Genomic DNA, 14,362 nt, shown 5'->3' on the forward strand with positions numbered 1-14,362 from the left:
TCATTCAGTCTCGTTTCAGTGCTTAAAACCCTGGTGCTCCGCACTGGAGAAATACCCCAATTAGCCAGATGAGCAGGCAGGGAGTCCAGCTGTGGGAATCCAAGTGCCCTCCAGCTGCTGCAGTCCTGGAAAGTCTGACTCAGCCTGGAACATTAGATTTCAATTCCACTTAGGAGACACTGGGAGAAAGTGAAGCAAGAGGCAGAGAACAAATCCTATGCAAACACTAATCCAGTCTCTATCCTGCTTATAGCTCCCCCACACTCTTGTTCCCTGGCAGCTTTGGGGTGAGGCCTCTGTCCCCAGGCAGGACCCCAGCTGCCTCTATTCACAGGAGTATTCTGTTGGTGTTGCTTTTTCTAAGTCTGTTCCCCCGAAGCCACCCTAGTGACTGTGATGAGTTGGCAGGTTTCTGAGTGGGAGCGGAAGTGGAGTCCCGGAGTTCACACCTCACAGGAGTGGAGAGCTCCAGCTAGTTCTAAAACATGTATGGCGAAGGCTCAGGCTCCCTCTTCCAGCCTAACCTCTGCATCCCACCCAATGAACAGCCCCTGCCAGAGCAGGAGTCCATTTCCCTCTTTGTGTGACGGAGAGATCGTGGTTATGGCAGGGAAGTCAGGATGCCTGGGTTCTGTCTATCATTCTGCCACTCAATCTCTGTGTGACCTCGGCCAAATAACATCTCCCTGTGCCTCAGTTTACCTATCTGTTTAATGTGGCATGGTCATAATGACTTTCCTTTACTAGGTGTTTTGAACATTCTTCAGTGAATGGTTCTGCACAGTATGATGATAATTACTGGTGAGAATTACTCTGATCCCTTAGTAACAGCACCGTGTGCCTGCAGAAAATGCATCTGTCTCCCCTCAGGCATCTTTCTATAGATCTGTCTGTCTACTATCTACCCATCCCACCTGGGACTTTACAGGGAGTTTTAAACATTATCATTTGTTTTCCTACTAATCAACTACAATTTTAAATATACACAAATGCACAGAGCAGCCAATTCCTCTCTGACTCAGCACAGAGCCCAAGAGTTCTCATCTCCCTTTGGGAAGGTCCCTTAACTATGGTTTACTCCCAAACCTGGATAAAGAACACAGAAGCCTAGACAGGCTTCTCTCCAGCCTGTTTACATCCAGATGCTTGCTTACCTGCTAGAGGCTGAGTGAACCCCCCTGGGATTGCACAGAGCTATATTAGAAATGGTGCACATCACCGTGTCAGCTTTCGGTGTGGGATGTTGCTGCAGATGCTGGAGTGAGAGAGGTGTGGGACACGGCTACCTGAGGGGGATTCCCAGGGAAGACGTGTCTGTCTCAGAATTCACAGGTACCCACTTCTTGCTGAGGAGCTCACCTGCTCGACAAACCCAGTGCAACATGGATGTGATGGGACAGAGAATAGGTCTGTGGTCCTTTCCGCTCTGCACAGCCATTAAACATCCAAGGGCCCTTGCCACAGGGGATGAGTTTGCTTCAGTATCATGGGTTAAAATGTCCCTCTTTGCTGTGTCCTCCTGGGCTGATGGCCTCCAGCCCCAAGGTGGCTGCATGTCAGTGCCACAGTAGATTCTTCAGGATGAAATGGTTAGTAGATGTAGAATGCAAGGCCAAATTCTGAGGCCATGGCCTACTGTTTACTCAAGCCCCACTGAGGCAAAACTGCCATTGGAGTAAGAACTGTGTAAAGACCTCAGGAGCCAGCTGTGTGTTAATGCAGAGACACTTTCACCTTGTCATCCTCTTCCATTTCAGGGCTCTGGTTCTTAACGGGGGAGCGGTAGCTGTTAGAATTGTTCCAGTGAGGAGCCCAAGCAGCTCCATGGAGATAAAAGTCAGCTAAGAATGTTTCAGCATGGGCAACACATCTTTTCTCCTAGCTTCATTTGAGAAGTCGGCTCAAATGTTATGCTGGAAACTCAAAAAAACAATTCAGCCAGAAGCAGACACCTGGTACGTGTTGCAAACACTTTCTTGAAGCAGGCACCATGGCTTAGCTGGCTAAAGCAGCAGCTAGGTACACAGAAGATCCTTGGTTCAAAGCCCGGTGGTGCTGTGTTGTATGGCTTTGGGGGAGGGATAGCTCTGTGATTTGAGCATTGGCCTGCCAAACCCAGAGTGGTGAGTTCAATTGTTGAAGGGGGCCATTTAGGCATCTGGGGATTGGTCCTGCTTTTGAGCAGGGTGTTGGACTAGACAACCTCCTGAGGTCCCTTCTAACCCTGATATTCTGTGTGAAATTTCAGTCCAAATGCTTAAAGTTTGGCAAATTTATAAGCGACTGAAAATGAGGTCTCCTAATTGAAGGTGTCAGACAGCCCTAACCAACAGTCGTGCCACCTACAATGGCCAATCCATTAGTGAATCCTTTGTGTTTGACTAAGGTCTGGGCTACACTGGCATTTTACATCATAGAATCCTACAGCCACAGGGTGAAAAGGAACTGCAAGAGTCAGCTAATCTAACCTCTGCCAAGATGCGGGATTTGTTGTGTCTAAGCCATCCAGGACAGATCACTGTCCAGCCTCCTTTAGAAAACCTGCAGTAAAGGAGCCTCCATGATTTCCCGAGGCGTCTGTTCCATTGGCTTCCTGTTCCTACATTTAGGCAGTTTATCCTGAGATTTAATCTAAATCTGCTATCAGGGGCAGCTCCAGGCACCAGCACTCCAAGCGCGTGCCTGGTGCAGCAAGCCACGGAGTGGGTGGCCTGACGGTCGCCGTGAGGGCAGCAATCAGGCAGCCTTTGGTGGCATGCCTGCGGGAGGTCTGCCGGTCCCACGGCTTTGGGGGTAATTCGGCAGCAGGGACCATGGAACCTCCCAGGCACACCGCCAAAATACATAGAGCCGCCCCTGTCTGCTATGCTGTAGTTTGAACCCAGTGCCTCTTGTCCTGCCCTATGTGGCAAGAGTGAACAACTTTTCTCCATCTTTTTTTATTTCAGAGCGGTAGCTGTGTTAGTCTGTATCAGCAAAAACAATGAGGAGTCGTTGTGGTGCCTTAGAGATGAACAAATGTATTTGGGCATAAACTAAAACGCACTTCATCAGATGCATAGAGCGAAAAATACAGTAAGCAGAATAGCACATGAAAAGATGGGAGTTAACGAGCCAATTCAATTAAGGTGGATGTGACATATTCTCAGCAGTTGACAAGAAGGGGTGAATACCAGGCCGAGGCCTTTTGTACTGCTAACGAGGCCAATGCAATCAAGGTGGCCCATTTCCAACAGTTGACAAGAAGGTGTGAGTATCAGCAGAGGGAAAAAATTATTTTTTGTAGTAACCCATCCACTCCCAGTCATTATTCATGCCTAATTTGATGGCGTCCAGTTTGCAAATTAATTCCAGTTCTGCAGTTTCTCGTTGGAGTCTGTTTTAATTTTTTTTGTTAAAAAATTGCCAGTTTTAAGTCTGCCATTGAGTGTCCAGAGAGATTGAAGTGTTCTCCTACTGGTTTTTGAATGTTACAATTCTTGATGTCTGATTTTTGTCCATTTATTCTTTTGCATAGAGACTGTCCAGTTTGGCCAGTGTACATGGCAGAGGGGCATTGCTGGCACATGATGGCATATATCACATTGGTAGATGTGTAGGTGAAGGAGCCCCTAATGGTGTGGCTGATGCGGTTAGGTCCTATGATGGTGTCCCTTGAATAGATATGTGGACAGAGTTGGCAATGCGTTTTTTTTTGCAGGGATTGTTTCCTGAGTTAGTGTTTTTGTTGTGTGGTGTGTAATTGCTGATGAGTATTTGATTCAGGTTTGGAGGCTGTCTGTAAGCGAGGACTGGCCTTTCCCCCAAGGTATGTGAGAGTGAGGGACCGTCCTTCAGCAATGGTTGAAGATCCTTGATGATGCGCTGGAGAGGTTTTAGTTGGGGGCTGTAGGTGACAGCTAGTGGCGTTGTGTTACTTTCTTTGTTGGGCCCACTGCGTAGTAGGTGACTTCTGGATACCTTTCTGGCTCTGTCAATCTGTTTCTTCACTTCCCCAGGTGGGTATTATAGTTTTAAGAATGTTTAATAGAGATCCTATAGGTGTTTATCTCTGTCTGAGGGATTGGAGCAAATGTGGTTGTATCTTAGGGCTTAGCTGTAGACAATGGATCGTGTGGTGTGTCCTGGATGGAAGCTGGAGGCATGTGGGTAAGTATAGCAGTCAGTAGGTTTCCGGTATAGGGTGGTGTTTATGTGACCATCGCTTATTTGCACTGTAGTGTCCAGGAAGTGGATCTCTTGTGTGGACTGGTCCAGGCTGAGGTTGGTGGTGGGGTGGAAATTGTTGAAATCCTGGAAGACTGCTGCCATGTCCCCCTCAGTCTCCTCTTTCCCAAACTAAACATACCCACTTCCTTTAGCCTTCACTCATATGGCTTGAATTCTCTCCCTTTCATCAAGTTTGTCGCTTGCCTCTGGTCATTTCCAGTTTCTCTACGTCCTTCCTATACACTGGTGACCAAATTAGACACAGTTCTCCAGCTGAGGACGAACCAGCTCCCAGTGCAGCGGCACTATCACCTCCTTTGACTTGCATGCTATGCCTCTGTTATTGCATCCAAAAATTACATTTGCTTTTTTTTTTGCAAAAGCAAAAAAATCCACACACCTGAGAGTTGTAGCTATATCAACCTAACCCCTATATAGTTGGCATGGGGTCAGCGGAAGAATTTTTCAATCCACTTAGCTACCACCTCTTGGAGAGGTGGATTACTTACACCATTACATAAGAACATAAGAATGGCCGTACCGGGTCAGACCAAAGGTCCATCTAGCCCAGTATCTGTCTACCGACAGTGGCCAATGCCAGGTGCCCCAGAGGGAGTGAACCTAACAGGCAATGATCAAGTGATCTCTCTCCTGCCATCCATCTCCATCCTCTGACGAACAGAGTCTAGCCTGGAATATAAACCAAAATGATACTGTCTTGCACTGCACAGGGATCTGTACAATGTAAGCTAATTAATAGAGTTTGCCCTCCCCTTGATATGGGAAGATTATGCCACAAGCCTGTGTTAACCAAACTGAGATTTTCCCCAGACACTTCACTCAAAGGATCACTGGTTTAGATAAAGCAAAATACAATTTTAACTACAGAAAGGTGGATTTTAAGTGATAGCAAAAGGATCAAAGCAGAGTACCTAGCAAATAAAGAAATCCACAAACTAAGATAGATTGGATGTGAATTAGCAATTTCTCACCCTGGTTGGTGATCTAAGGAGTCCACCAGGTTTTCATACACAGGCTAGAAATCCTTTTAGCCTGGGACCAGCACTTCCCCCAGTTCGGTCTTTGTTCCTCGGGTGTTTCCAGGCGTTCTCTTGAGTGGGGAGTGAGGCCACTAGATGCTGTCACACCCCACCTTGTATAGCTTTAACATATGGCAGGAATCTTGTGTTCCAAAAATACTTCCCTATCCAGTTTATAGAAAAATACACGTACCCAAAATGGAGTTATGCGTCATGTGGTCTGGTCCCATGCCCTTGCATGCGCTGCTGAGTTATAGCAGCCATTACCCATAGGCTGTCTGGAGCGATCTCAGGAAGGCTCATCAGGTGGGGGATAAGCTTCTCCTAAGGCTATTATTTCCCTTAATGGCCCATTACCCTGAATAAGCCCTTCACAACCCACTGTCTCGACTGGAAGCATTTTGACTAGTGGCTGTCATCCAGGTGTAGCTCCATTTGAAATACAGGCACATAGTCAATATTCATAACTTCACATACAAAAATGATACATGCGCACAAATAGGATAGTCCTTTTCAGCAAATCAGAACCACCTTTCCAATGACACTTGACAAGACGTATCTTGTACAGCATATTTCATAATTATTTCACAATTATATCTTAATCATACAACTATGAAGAATATGGGGCGCACTGTCACAGTGAGGTTATGAGGAGGATCCCCTCCTAAACTTTTAAAAGATACAAATCATAACAGTAAAGCACATTAGCAAATATAATCCTAACTTTACATATCAAACCATAGGGTCTAAATTAGCTGTTACCACTGAAGAAAGAGATCTAGGTGTCATTATAGATAGTTTTCTGAAAACATCTTCTCAGTGTGCAGCAGCCATCAAAAAACTAACAATGTTAGGAACCATTAGGAAAGGGATAGATAAGAAGACAGAAAATATTATGATGGCACTCTATACATACCGCAACGTGAATACTGCATGGAGTTCTGGCCGCCTCATCTCAAAAAATATATATTAGAATTGGAAAAGGTACAGAGAAGGGCAACAAAACTGATTAGGGGCATGGAACAGCTTCCATCTGAGGAGAGATTAAACAGACTGAGAATATTTAACTTGCAAAAGACACAACTGCGATGAGATATGATAGAAGTCTATAAAATCGTGACTGGTGTGAAGAAAGCGAATATGGAGGTCTTGTACACTCCTTCACATAGCACAAGAACCAGGGGTCTCTCGAGGAAATTAATAGGCAGCAGGTTTAAAACAAAGGAAAGGAAGTACTACACACAACACACACACTGTGGAACTCATTGCCTTTCCCAATTCCAACACATCCTTTCTGAGATGGGCTGTTCAGATCTGCACGCAGTATTCATGATGTCAGCATACCATGGATTTATATGAGTCAACATGATATTTTCTGTCTATTCTCTATTCCTTTCCTTAATGATTCCCAACATTCTGTTCGCTTTTTTGACGGCTGCTTCACATTGAGTGGATGTTTTCAGAGAACTATCCACAATGACTCCAAGATCTCTTTCTTGAGTGGTAACAGCTAATTTAGACCCCATCATTTTATAGGTATAGCTGAGATTACATTTTTTTCCAATGTGCATTACTTTGCATTTATCAATATTGAATTTCATCTGCCATTTTGTTGCCCAGTCATCCAGTTTTGAGAGATCCTTTTGTAACTCTTTGCAGTCTGCCTGGGTCTTAACTATCTTTAGTAATTTTGTATCATCTGCAAATTTTGCCACCTCACTGTTTACCCCTTTTTCTAAATCATTTATGAATACAATGAATAGGACTGGTTCCTGCTTCGCATACAGAGAGAGTAGTACCATAATCTATGTACGACTTCTTCCCTCCAGGTCTGGTCTCCTCAGCCCTCTGGTCTGTCTTGGATTCCTTCGAGGCAAGGGCTTGTCTGCCTGGAAACCCCTCTGGTCACAGTCCTAATCGAGCCCACAGAGCAGAGCTTTGGCTACTTTGTCTAACAGCATCTTCAAGTGTCTTGAGTCTTATATTATTTTTCCCTCAGAGGAGTCACATGTCTCAAAAGTATGCCCAGTGGGCGTGTAGTTATTAATTTTAGCTGATTAGTATTTTGGAAGGGGTTCGGGGCGATACCGAACAAAGACCACTCCATTTTTACCCACTCATCAATCATTCATTCTGGCTCTCTGAAAAAAATTATTTTATCCTAATTGTTTTGAATCTCTAAGCCTGTGAGTTTGAGATTTGAGCAACTCTCCTGTCAGTTCTTCTTGGATCCAAACGAGCTCAGCCATCCTTAGAGGCCACGGGACAATTCCAGTTGAAGTCAAAGGAGGCTTGGGGCCAGTGGAAATCTGGTCATTTAATTAAGTCCTTACATGTGGATTTAGGGTGAAATCCTGGCTGTGTTGGGAGTTTTCCCACTGATATCAATAGGACCAGATGCACCCTTAATATTTAGCGTTCAGCTCCGAGCTGCGAATGACTGAGCAGGTGCAATCTCTGCTGCCCTCGGTGAGAGACAGGCTATCAGATGGGAGGGGCTGTCTCTCTGTCTTTGAAACAATGATGTATGAAAGCCATGCCATTACATGTGGCATTCTCAGGGGACAGTGCAAGGCCCGTAAGCTGGGAGCTTCAGGTCATGCTACAGAAAGCGCTATTCTGTTGGGGTGCTGAAAGAGTCCGAAGGAAGACTCCCAGTTTAAGTGGCATATGGAGACTGGGTATGAAAGATGGGGTTTCAAAATACAGGGCCCCTGATTTTTCTCTCAGGGAGGTCAGTTTCATTCTGGAGTGACTCAGTGAAGTTGCACCTCTGATGAGGGACTTTGATGTTTGGTATCCTGTCTGACCATTTGATGTTATAGATGAGAGGCAGGGGATGCATGTAAAACACTCCAGTTGCTTCAAGTGCCTGCTATAGTGTCCGTGCTTCATAACCATAGAGAAAAGAGCTTACCATGACAAACACTAATCTTGGTGTGAAGTCAAATGCCTCTCACATTCCACAGGCAGTGACAAAACCAACCATAAGCAGAGCTGGCTTTAGAAACACGCTGCATGATTGTATTGTTGATCATGGCATTATTAGTTTAAATGCTGCGACGATAGCAAGTTTTTTTCTACTGCATTGAGCAGTTTGTCATCAGTTGCAATTTCAAGTGCAGACTACAGTTTTCCTGGAGCAGGTTGAGAAAGCACTTCAGTTTTCCTGAGGCTGACAGAGAGTCCAAATTGCTTTGCCAATCTAGAAAAGCAGTCAATTAGAAGCTGCATGTCTTCAACGGTACATGCTACCAGTGCACAGCCATCACTGAAGAGAAACTCCCTAACAATCAATTCCATCACTTTAGTGTGAGCATGAAGATGGTGGAGGCTGAAGACGCTGCTATCTGTGTGGCATTGAATGTAAATACGCTAGTCGCAGTTTCTGAAAGAATCTAGCAGTGTAGCACAAAAAAGGATGGTAAATACTGCAGGTGCAAGCACACCGCTGTGCTTAACACCTTTCATGACACAGAAAGGTCTGATGAAGCACTCTTGCCAGCATGTCGTCATGGAATGAGCATGCAAGGGTAATGAATTTGTGCAGGTACCCAGCTTTGTGAAAGAACCACCAGAGACTATCACAACTAACAGCATCAAAGGCCTTCATTGGGTCTACAAACACCATCTAGAGGTCACAAGTTTGTTCCCAACACTCTTCCTGTATTTGGCAAACAACAAAAATCATATACGCTGTTCTGTGTTCCATGCGAAAGCCACACTGACTCTCTGAAATGATGTTATTGGTGATGGTGGAGAGTCTATTGAGCAAGACACACTTCTTTAAAGTCGCCATCAAAGTTCTGTTAAATTGCTCTACCAATCCAAGAGTTTGGGGGTGGTAGCTGCATGTTCTTAATGTCTTTATCCTCAGTAGATCACACAGTTCTTTCATTAGTTGTAAAGTGAAGTTGGGTCCTTGATCAGTAAAGATTCCTGATGGTATTACCATGCCAGAGAAGAATATCATAAGCTCATTTGTGATGGCAGGTGCACTGATGGAGCACAAGGAGATGGCTTTGAGGTATGCAGTGCATAGTCAAGGATAAGGAGGATATGTTGATACTTCATAGAACTCTTCTCTAGGGTCCCCACAAAGTCCATGTCTATCCTTTCAAATGGGTTATCAACATGGGGGAGTGGGATGAGAGGGGCTTTATGTATTCTCCTACGACTGGCCAGTGTGACAGTAGTGAGAGAGAGCCTGGAGCACTGGGCCTGGTGCAAGACCTGAGGTCTGAACCAGAAGCTGTGAACCAAACTCAGGTCACGTATTAAAGCAGATGCTCACAAGTTCACTGTCTGGTACATGAACGTGGCAAAGTTGTTGTTAGTGTACTAGGCACTAGATATTTACCTAACTATATTACAGCTAATGCAGATACATACCAATCTAGTACATGATGAGCCGGTTTGACATAATAATGAACAGGGATGTTTTGTCTAAGATATCAGGAATAAGAGGAGGTGACAAACAGATGCCATGAAACACAAAAGGTGGCATGTAAGGTGTTTATTCCAGTTGTTTACCTCAGTCTATAAATGTCAGGGTAGCTCACCTTAACCCTTTGTGCGGCCTAAGGGACGACAGACACTCCTGCTGCTGACTGAGCCACTCCTTGCCACTGGGCACTCACATTAATGTACCTGTGACCGTGCAGCCAGGATTGTGCCTTGAGGGTAATAAACCTGGCCAGGTGCCTTTGTCACTGAACCGTACCTGTGGTCTTTCTTTATGAATTGTCATAAACAGATAGTTAAGGGTTAAGGTCTCTTTTACCTGTAAAGGGTTAACATGCAGTACCTGATGACCACTGACCAGAGGACCAATCAGAGACAAGATAATTTCAAATCTCTGTGGAGGGAAGCCTTTGTCTGTGTTCTTTGTTAGAGTGTTCTCTTTTTGGATCTAAGAGAGGCCAGACATGTCTCCAAGTTCTCCTGGAGTAGTTCCTACTATTCAATAGTGAGTATTAATTAAAAAGGCAAATTAGTCTTATAATTTGATTTCTACATTTGCAATTGTGTGTTTGCTGAAGAAAATTCTTTATTCCTGTTTGCTGTTACTTTGCTTTCACTGAGAAAGAAAAGAGGGGGAATTCTCTCCAGAGATTGATAAGTTTAGACCCTGTGTATTGTTCCATCTTGGTTACAGAGACAGTTACTTTCTTTTTAGTCTTTAATAAATCTTTTCTGTAAAGGACTTGGTTGATCTTTCCTTGGGTGGATTCTCAGGGAAAGGGGAGGAGGGAAGCATCCCTCTGTAGTTGGATCCCGGTATCTCTCCTAGGCAAAGGGAGGGGGGAGGAAGCAGGGGGGAATGGTTTATTTCTCCTGGGTGTAAGAACTCCATGGATTTGGGGCTTTTGGGATCCCCAAGGATTTGGGGGAAGGACTGTGTCCCAATACACGTACTTTATTGGGTGGTGGCAGCTTTTACCAGATCTAAACTAGAATTTAAGTTTAGATAAATCCATGCAGGTCCCCATATTGGAACCCAACAGCTCCAAGTGGGGGTGAGACCTATGACATGAGTAACATCAATGTCTGCTGAATTAACAGGTTGCTTTGTCTGCTAAAACTGATAACACTGGAGCTCCAAGGACAGAGGCACCGAGCCGCCTGACCAGTGTTACCGAGGCAACGACATTCCAACCTTCAGCACTTAACAGCAGCCAGCTGACGCTGCGCAGGAGGCACAACAGTCGCTGACTTGCTCCAGACAGTAGAGTTGTTCATTCCTGGGCTCAAAGCGTGACCACTGCCTCAGTCACTTGGGCTCCACCACTTCCCCATTCACCACCGTGAGTTGTTCACAGGCATAACTAAGGATAAGATTATGTCATGAAGGTCATGGAATGTGTGACTTTCAGAGACCTCCGTGATATTTTCTAGTTCAGCCCTGGGTGAAGGAATCAGAGCTGTCAGCCAGCAGGGATCCCGCAGCTCTCAGCCACTGTGACCAGCAAGGGGACTGTGGCAGGAGACCAGAGCTGTCAGCCACCACGATAGCAAGTGCCAGACTCGGATTTTAGCCACTGCCAGCAGTGCTCCCTCAGTCTCTAGGCCACCACCTGGGGCCAGAACCCTGGTGGATAATTCTCTTTATGAAAGCAACAGTTTCTTTTCATGATATCCAAATAATCATGGAAGGTGGTCTTGACTCTTTGGTAATCAGGGCTGGTGTTAGACTCGCTAGGGCGCAGGACAGAAATGAAGGAGTGGTCCCTCCGCCCGGGGCTGAAACCAAAGCCTCTTGATGTTGCCACTCACCCCTCTACCCCGCCCCCCACAGAACATTCCTCCATGTCCCCTAGGAGGGGGCACCCCAAAGTTTGAAAACCTCTGCTTTAGTGTGATTTATTTCCATGTTTAGAGATCAAATTACTGGAATACTTGCATTACAGCGACTCAGGAGATATGACGTAACTTATCCTCGTGGGGCCCCCTGTGGCGTGGGGCCCAAGGCCATTGCCCTGCTTGCTACCCCCTTGCTATCCCTGGGGGTAATCCTGTGCAGCCATTAGGTTGAGCCCCTGGTTGGTGGCCTGGGCTGGTGTAGCTGGTCCGGGTGTGACGTTCCCCTCCGGTGTTGTCTGGACCAGTGATCTGCTAGGCCTCTCCAATCCTTGACTCTGGGAGCCAGCCTGAGCCAGCTCCTGGGCTGTTCACACACAGCCTCTGGCATGTGAGCTGCTCCCAGCTACTTGCAAATTAATGACACTAGCCAGTATCTCTGGTCCCAGACACAATTCTAGGAACCTCCATCTTGCAGTGTCCAGTTATGCCCGCTGGACACTGTGAGTTTATATAAGTTTGTCAATTTAACAAAGAAATTGATATGCACCAGGCTTGTTCTCCCAAGGGTAGTCGCTGACACGCTTCAAACCAAACACGCTGCTTCAGGTAGAATAAACAAACAGATTTATTAACTATGAAGATAGATTTTAAGGGATTATAAGTCAAAGCACAACAAGTCCGATTTGGTGAAATGAAATAAAAGCAAAACACGTTCTAAGCTGACCTTAACACTTTCAATGTCCTTAAAAACGTAGATGCTTCTCACCACTGGCTGGCTGGTTACTTTCAGTCAGGCTCTCCTCATTGATCAGTGTTTCAGTCACTTGGTGGTGCTGGTGTCTGTAGATGTAGGTGGAAGAAAGAGAGCAGGGTAAAAAGTCTCTTCCTTTTATCATGTCCTTTCTTTCCTCTTGGCTTTGCCCCCACCCCCCTTAGAGTCAGGTGAGCGTTACCTCATTGCAATCCCAAACTGACCAAAGAAAGGGGGTGACTCCCTCGAGGGTCTAACAGATTCTTTTGTTGCTTTCTAAGCCAGTGTCCATTGTTCCTATGAGGCTGAGCTGGGTTTGTCCCATCCATGCCCTGACGAGGTGTGAACTGTGCCTCTGTTCTTGGAGTTTTTGCATGGGCTTGCCTTAAGCCATGAGGATGCATTTTCAGCCTCATAACTATATACATGAAATTATAACCTATAACAGCACTATAACATTACTGTAATAATTAACTATAACAACCATTCTCAGTGCATTATGAGCCTTCTGAAGACACCTGACATGACAAACTTAGCATTAGATAAACACAGACATTTTATAAAGATGAACATGGGGGTGTAGGGTGTTCCCCCAAGGTACAGAGCATTACACCGGGGTTATATACTCTGACACAGACACACTTTCAAAATCTGTTGCTGGTTTTTCATCCCCAAATCCAGAGCCGTTGACTGCACACCTTTTGATGACATCCTGGTCCCTAAAAGGTTTTGACATCATTCCACTAGCTCAAGGGAGACCTTGCAAGATGCAGCCAGTTTTCTTGCAATTGGTACATTTGCTGGTTTCGTCAGTGTGTTTCTCTGCTTTTGAAGTTTGCTTCTCCAGTCCTTAGCTAGAATGATACATGACTCTCTGGTGCACTACTTGTGTGGATCATGTTGTAATGTTCACTGATGTTGTACTCCTTCAACAAAGCTATCACAGAAACACAAGGCGCTGTGACTGTCCATTGCTTTCAGTGAACAAGTAATAGTTTTTCCATTGAGTTTCAAATGCTCTGTTCTCTGCATCAGCTTTTCTTTTGCTAATTGCAGCCATTGCCATTACTTGCACCCTTGCCCTTGGATTACTGCTGCATCACATTTTAATGTGCCGGGTTTAAAATCCACAAAGCACACACCACAATAAATACAATACACAGCTATGCTCAGAGCAGAAACTCAGAAGCACCTACCTGACTCAGGGAGGACACTCCGGCAGTGGTCTCACAGAGGGCAGCTGCCATGGGGAGCCGGGGGTGCAGGGAGCTGAAAATAGTTTGGGGGTCAGACTGAACCATCCCTTGGGCCTGTAGCTGGGGCCTGTACCTTGATGGCCAGGAGAGCGAACAGCTTCTCAAACAAATCCTCTGCTGCGCTCTGTCCTCCTTCCCTCAACTTCCAGTCATGTTCCAGGAACCATACCACCATTCTCTCCTACAGCTGGGCTATCTCCCTCTTATCCTGCAGCTGCCTCTCCTCCCTCTCTCTGGAACTCCAGCTGTTCCTCCGCGTTGGCCACATTCTCCTGTAGCATTTCGTCCCTGATCCTTTTCCTTCTCCCTCACTGGTTGAGTGTCTGCTTCCCCAGGCTCCTGGTTGCTTTTCTCTGCCCAGCTGAGGTGTGTTAACTTTTTATGATTTTTTTATGTTACACTCTCATAATTCTTTTAGATACAGTACTAACTGAAAGCCGTTTTGTTTTGTGAATCTACATATTTATATCCCTATATGTATTGATATTAAAAAGTTCTTTGTTCTTCAGCTGAACCTAGTGGATGAAGGGAAAATGAACTCAATAATGGAATGTGTGTGATCTTTTACCTTGCTTCTTACCCTTGTTAGTGCTTTTTATAGAGTTGTTAAGGCTGCTAAACTATTATGACTGCTCAGTGCTGCTTTTCTTAGAACTCTGGTGTTAGCTGCTCAAGCAGAGAATGCAGCTTGCAGATTCAGCAGACCTTGATGTTACTTATAAAGAAAGACCTTCAGAGGCGAAGGTGCTCGGCCAGGTTTATTGTCAATGAAGCATGGTATTGGTTCTCTGTCTCAGGGGTAC

Source organism: Mauremys reevesii, linkage group 1 (genome assembly GCF_016161935.1).
Source record: "Mauremys reevesii isolate NIE-2019 linkage group 1, ASM1616193v1, whole genome shotgun sequence".
Classification (NCBI taxonomy): domain Eukaryota; kingdom Metazoa; phylum Chordata; order Testudines; family Geoemydidae; genus Mauremys; species Mauremys reevesii.